Below are 6576 nucleotides of genomic sequence, written 5' to 3'. Positions count from 1 at the left end.
CGCCTCTGTTGGCTACAGATCGGAGGCCTCTTGCTGCCTCGCCTGGGGACCTCGTCTTTGGGAAGAGGACCCTGGCAAGCAGCCCGGACAGGCTGGTGCTGGTGCTGCAGGCACCACGCCCTCTGTCCACACTGTCCCTGGCCAGTGTTGTGCCCATCTTGTTCCGAGGACCTCGTAAGACCCCTGTAAGCCAGACAGGCAGAGTCCAGAGTTCCATTTCAGAGATGTGGAGATGGAGGTCCAGTGAGAAGGGGACTGTCCCCAGAGTCCCTCCGCTGAAGGGTGGGCAGGGCCGCGGGCTGGCGACTTTCCTGGAACCCAGCCCTGGGGCGTCCTGTTCCCTCTGCCTTCCGCCAGCACTGCCACCTAGACTCTCCCTGGGTCACAGCCCTCAGGTGGAGTGGAGTGTACCACATCTCTAGGTGGCGTCTCCATCGCTGGTGCCCGCTGGTCTCACTGAGCACGTCTGACCCTGCTCCTTCAGAGCGCTTGCCAAGCCAGTGGCGCACACAAGACCACGTGGCCTGGGGCCGAGCCAGGGGTGCAAACACAGGCCAGCCAGAGCCGGGGTCTTCTCCCCTGCCCAGCTGCCCGCTTAGCCGGGGTCGGCTTCCTCCCCGCCCAGATGCCCAGGGCTCAGGGTCTGCTTGTCTTGCCTCTGGAAAGTGCCCAAGCAGCCCCGTCAGCAGGCGCATCCTTGGTATAGGGCGACACTGGCTGCTCTCCCTGCAAGGGTCACAGGTTCATCCCTCCAGGCACAAGTGGGACAGGCAGAGGGTGCTGGACCAAGCCCAGAGTCTCGAGGAGGCTGGGGGCAGTGCTGGGAGAGTGGAAAGGGGCAGGCCATGACATCCAACTCACGGTTTGCTCAGGACAGTGGGGCTTTTATTTCTTTGCTTGCTTAGTTGATGACGGCATCGATCCTGCATTTACTTGGGCTCGCTCAGTTCTAGGCCAGGTGGTCTGCATGGTGGGAGACATGAAACGTGTAAGCGATGGAGGAAGTAAACATACAGAAAGATCAGGGGCGCAGTGTAGGATCCATCATTAATCAGTCTTTGCAGGGAGCTAGCCACGCACGGTTCCATCCATCCCTCTACCAGCCCCTCCGTCCATGCACCCACCCATACACTTGTCTATCCACCCACCCATCCGTCCATCCACCCACTTATCCACCCATCACCCACCCATCCATCACCCAGCCAGCCACCTCCATTCATCCATTAATCCACCCACCCATCCACCCACCCAGCCAGCCAGTCACCTGTCAGCTCACACAGCCACCCACACATCTTGTCCATCCGTCTGTCCTGGTCCACTTTCTGCTGGCCCAAGACTGGGTCGTCTGTAAATACAAGAGGTTTATTCAGCTCACGGTGCTAGGCAGTTGCTGGGCCTCAGGCGCGGGCCTCGTGCCACTCTGTGCGTGGCAGAATCGTGGGAGCTCGTGTGGAGCAAATGGGGTGAAGGAGCTGATCCACTTGTAACAGCTTGCTCTTGAGTGACTAGCCCAGTCCTGCGAGAGCAACAACTCACTCAATCCATCTGTGGCGGGACTCGAACACATCCCATATCTCCAACCTCCCAATACTGTCCCACTGTGGAATAAAGCCTCAGCATGAAGTTGAGTGGAGCCAAACTATAGCACCATCTGTCTGTCCATCCACTTATCCAACCACCCATCCATCCGTCCGTCCGCCCATCTATCCATCTGCCCATCCATCCACTTATCTGATCATCCATCCACCCATCCATCCATATGTCCATCCATCCTTCTGTCCGTCCGTCCATCCATTCATCCACTTATCCAACCATCCATCCACCCATCCATCCATACGTCCATCCATCCATCCATATGTCCGTCCATCTGTCTGTCCTTCCATCCGTCAGTCTATGCTTTATGTCCAATCCCTCTATCCCTACCTCCATCCATCCATTTATTCAATTACTTTTTCCATCCTGCCAGACCTTGCCCACAATGTGCCTAATTCTATTCTTTGAGTTCTTCGAAGAGGAGGGGGAGAAAAATGCTCAGGTCAAGTTCCCAATCCAGAAGGCAGCCGTGATCTGCCCAAAGACAGCTGACCCGATCCCCAGGGGACACCCTGGAATCACGGGGTGAGGTGCCTGCTGAGCACTGGCTGCTGAGGGGGACAGTGGTCCCCCACAAGGCTGAAACCTGCAGGAGCTTACAGAGTTCCGAGTGAACTCCCCAGAGGGTCAGAGGGAAGCGAAAGGCTGACCCCGAGCTTCCGGGCTGCCGCCGTCTCCTGGCCCCCCGAGCCCCAGCTGCTCCTGGGAGGTCGGGCAGAGCTGGAACGGTGGCAGGGAGCCCCCAGGACAGTCCTGGGGCAGCGGCCGGAGAGAGGCGGCAGAGGCTCCGCTGGGGACACCCCGGAAGTCCTCATCTGGGGTCTGGAGTCCTGGGGTCCCTCTGCGCACCAGCTTGGGAAGCCCCACTGTGCCCGTCATGCGCTGTGTGCCCTTGGGCACATGGTGAGCACTCAGCCTCAGTCTGTCTGAAAAGGAGGCAATCGCCGAAGTGCCCGCCTCCCAGGCCAGCTCTGAGGATTCAGCGGGCTAGTGCATGTCCAGCAAGGAGCACCCTGCCGGGCCCAGGTCAAGGGCATGGCCACTGGGCCCTACTGCTTCTGTTGTTGCCAGCATTAGAGCACTGCCCCTCTCCCCAGCACAAAGGGGATGAACCAGCGGCCATGGAGGCCAGAGGAGCTTCCGCGGCCACATGTTTCGTGAGGCTCAGTGGCAGGGGGCGGGACTCAGAATCCTGAACTCAACAGGCCTCTTCTGCCGTCCCACACCCGCTGTTCTTCCTGTGCGCCCGATGCGTCCACTCCATGCCTCTCAGTGCCCGGCTGCCACACCCGCTCCTGCCCTGCAGAGTGGCTCTGCTTGCCCGCTGGCATGAGCCCCAATGTCCCCCCTCGCAGGATGGCTGGCACCAAGGATCACCCTGTTTCTGCTCTCTGTCCCATCCCCCAGGGATGGGAAGGGTGTGGCTGGGGATCTGGGGAGCGCCCACGGTCCCCCTCGGGGGGAACCCCACTGCCTGGTTCACCGTGATCACCCCTGCACCTCGACAAGCCTGGCACACAGTAGGTGCTCAATAAGTGCTTGTTGAAGGGCTACATGCATGCTTGCTGTGTGCCCAGCCTTGCGGGAGGTGCTGGGTCCGGGAGAGGGGACAGCATGGGCACTGGTGCCTGGCTGGGCAGCCACATCCTGTCCGCAGTACCCGTCCTTGGCGGCTGCCCTCGCCCTCTATGCTATTTACGTTGGAACAGACCGATAGGTCACGTGAGCCCCGGGCTCCCGCCTGTGGGTCTCGAGATGATTATCTGGGCCTTAGTAAACCCTTAACTACCAAGCACTAATCGGGCTCCTGAATATAAGGGCTTCCTCGTCCTGGGGGCCCGGCCTCTGCAGGACGTCCCGAGCTCAGCAAGGTAAGGGCAGCCCCCGCCCGGGGAACTTATCCTAAAGAGGGTCCAGCACCATCATTTTGCAGATGAAGAAACAGAGGTCCAGAGAGGGAAAGGGGCTCGCCTGAGGTCACACAGCCAGAACGAGGGCTTGGCTCTGTGGCCTGACCTGCCCAGGGCTCCCCCACCTCGCAGGTAACAGGCTGCAGGTGCCGGGACCTAGGAAAGACCTAGGGAAGGGCTGAGGCTGAGGCTCTGCCGGGCGGGAGCTCAGAGCGCCGTTGGTCAGCTGGGGCGGGCGGCGCAGGTAGGAGCACGGGACTCCAGCTGGAGGAGGAAGAACGAGCAAAGGGGGCACAGTGGAGACCCCTTCCTTGTTGGCAGGGGTCATGGCCAGGGTCAGGTTCAAGCTGTGAGCTCTGAAGCGGGGCCAGGTGAGCCTGAGGGGGGAGGGGGCACGCAGGTGACGCATGGTGGGGGTCAGGTGTGCTACAAAGCAGGGGCACAGCCTTGTCACCCCAAGCCACCTTTTATCCCACCAGGGGCCTGGGTTTGGACCTGGGGGGCTGGGAATGGGGAGACGGGGGTGGCGCTCAGTCTTCCCGCCGGGGAGCCCTTCGCCAAGCCCTTCCAGCTCTGCCGCCCCGGCACAGAGCTCCACGAGGCCCCTGGGGACGAGTGTCCGAGCGCTTTGGCCCTCGGAGCAGGCACAGGCCTGCAGCCCCATGCTGCGGGAAGTACTCTGACTGCTGCTCTCCCGTCCAGATGGATGCTCTAAGTGGGCAGGGGTGCGAGAGAGGTGGCCGACGCTTTCGCCCGCGCTGTTGGCCCAGTGTCCCCGGCTCCTTTTCACTCTCAGCCTGAGCACCTCCTCCCCAGGGTCCCCCTCCGCCTCTGTACCCCTGCCCCTTTCTGGCTTCTCATCTGCCCCCTGCGCCCCGCCTTTCGGATTCCGGAGGACGCCCTGGATCGTGCTTGGTGCAGAGCAGGCTCTCAGTACGTGGAGAATGAATGAATGAATGAATGAATGAGGGCACGGGCTCAGACAGGCAGGCGTGCCCATGGGGAGGGGCACCGTTAGTTTGTGTCTTAGGGGAGCTCAGGGCCTGAGCTTGCTGTCTGCAGGGCGCCAGCTGGAAGTCTCCCCACTGCGCCACCGCAGGCTCAGCTCCCGCACTCACTCGGCCACTGCGTGAGCGACCTCCAGGGCTTGGTAAGCAGGAGGGAGGGAGGGACGGGGCGGGGGGCAGTGTCAGGGGTCAGGGAAGGCTTTCCTGGGGACTGCTGTGGGTCTGGGGTGGGGGGGCCTTATTCAGTTGGCCATTCACTGGCTAGGAGACCCTAGGTGTGCCTCAGTTTCCCCACTGGTGAAGCAATGTCTCAAGAGACTTTCAATGGCTCTGAGTTGAGATTCGGGGGCTCCCCGTGGCAGTGAGGCTGAGCCGGGGAGAGGGATGCTATTGGCTGGTGTCAGGGTGCCCCCTCCACTGCAGCGGGGGCTCCGGGAGACAGGGCAGGGTTGGAACCTCCTCTGTGGCTCCAGCATGCCCTGGCCCCAAGCCGCACTTGGACTCAGGAGCTTCTATGACCTGCTGCTGTGGGCTGCTCGGAGCACCCCACAACCCTGGGAAACCGGAGGCCTAGGGGGCCTCCTGAGCCGGGGAGCCCTCCGGGGAAGGCAGTCACCGTAAGCGCTGCCCTTGCTGAGGCAGAGGCTCCTGGGCCCCCGACAGCCTCCAGGGGGCTCGCTCTGCCCTGCGCATGGGCCTGGGCCTGGTGGGCTGCACCCGATTCGGGCCCCTCGGCACAGGTGGAGCCATGCTGCGGATCCTGTGTGTGGCGCTCTGCGGCCTGCTGACCGGCACCCGAGCCGAGCCGGGGGCGCTGCTGCGGCTGGGCATGGGCGTCCTGAACCGCGGTGAGCCTGCGCGCCCGGGGTGGGGGGGGCTGGAGGGGGGCACGGGGCGGGGGCTGCCGGCCTTGAACAGCCCGAGAGCTGCACAGTCAGTCTATAAGCAGTGTAGTGCTATCCCCCCACTGCACAGAGAGGGCAAACTGAGGCCCAGAGATGAGCCAGTCTGCAAGTTAGAGCCAGGGCTGGAAATACTCCTCTCGGGGTGGCGTCCCTTGGCCCCAAAGGCAGGGGTCGGTGGCCACAGGTGGGAGGGGCGTGGGGCAGGCATTTGGCCAAGTGGTTGAGCCTCGCTTGGGATGCACCCACCCGTGCTGCGGTGCCCGGGTTTGTTTGAATGCCAGCTCCGCTCCTGACCCAGCTTCCCACCGCACACCCGGGAGGCAGCCGACGATGGCCCCAAGTGCCTGGGGGCACCATAGTAGAATTCATTTTCCACTTGCAAGCCGCCGGCCCCGTGCTGGCGCCACCAGCGCAGGACACGGGGCGGGGGGGCACCCCAGTGATGGGGGGGGGGGAGGGGGAGGGGAGAGTCCTCCCCGCTGGGCGCAGGGGTGGGGCGGGGCTGCGCTTCCAGTCCAGACTCTGCACCTGGACGAGTCTCAGAGCCATCCCCAACCACTCAGGTCTGCAAACCGCCCCGCCTCTTGCCAGGCTCCCAGCTCCCAGCTCCCAGCCACCACCCTCCCCTCTCCCACCTGTGCACGCACTGTGCCCTCCACCCAGGGTTCTTCCTGGGGAGACTTCCGACTCCTACTTCAAGGACTGAGGGAGATGTCACCTCCTCCTGGGAGCCCTCCTCAGCTTCCTTTCCTGGCCTAGACCGCTCATGTGGTTGTCCCCGCTGCTCATGCCCAGCCCACCATGGCTCTCGGGGCTGCGGGAGGAGGGTAGGGGCTGCCAGGACTCAATGCTGCGTCCCTGGCACTGCCCAGAGGAGCAGGGGCAGCCATGCCACGTGTCTTTCTGGATCCCCTCCCCCACAGAGGTGCAGACTGCGATGGATGAGAGCCACATCCTGGAAAAGATGGCGGCAGAGGCGGGCAAGCCCCAGCCGGGGATGAAACCCATCAAGGGCATCACCAAGTGAGAAGTGGTGTGGGAGGGGCTGCGGGGGAGGGGAGAGTGAGGTTGGGGGTGGGGCTCTCCCTGTGCTGCCTGGGCCTCCTCTGCCAGCCCCTGGGGGCACTTCCTGTCCTCTTGGGAGCAGGGTCATTTTGAGGA

This window comes from Oryctolagus cuniculus, chromosome 11 (assembly GCF_964237555.1).
Source record: "Oryctolagus cuniculus chromosome 11, mOryCun1.1, whole genome shotgun sequence".
In the NCBI taxonomy this organism is placed as follows: Eukaryota; Metazoa; Chordata; class Mammalia; order Lagomorpha; family Leporidae; genus Oryctolagus; species Oryctolagus cuniculus.
The sequence above is the reverse complement of the archived record's forward strand: the minus strand, read 5'-3'. Positions refer to the sequence as shown.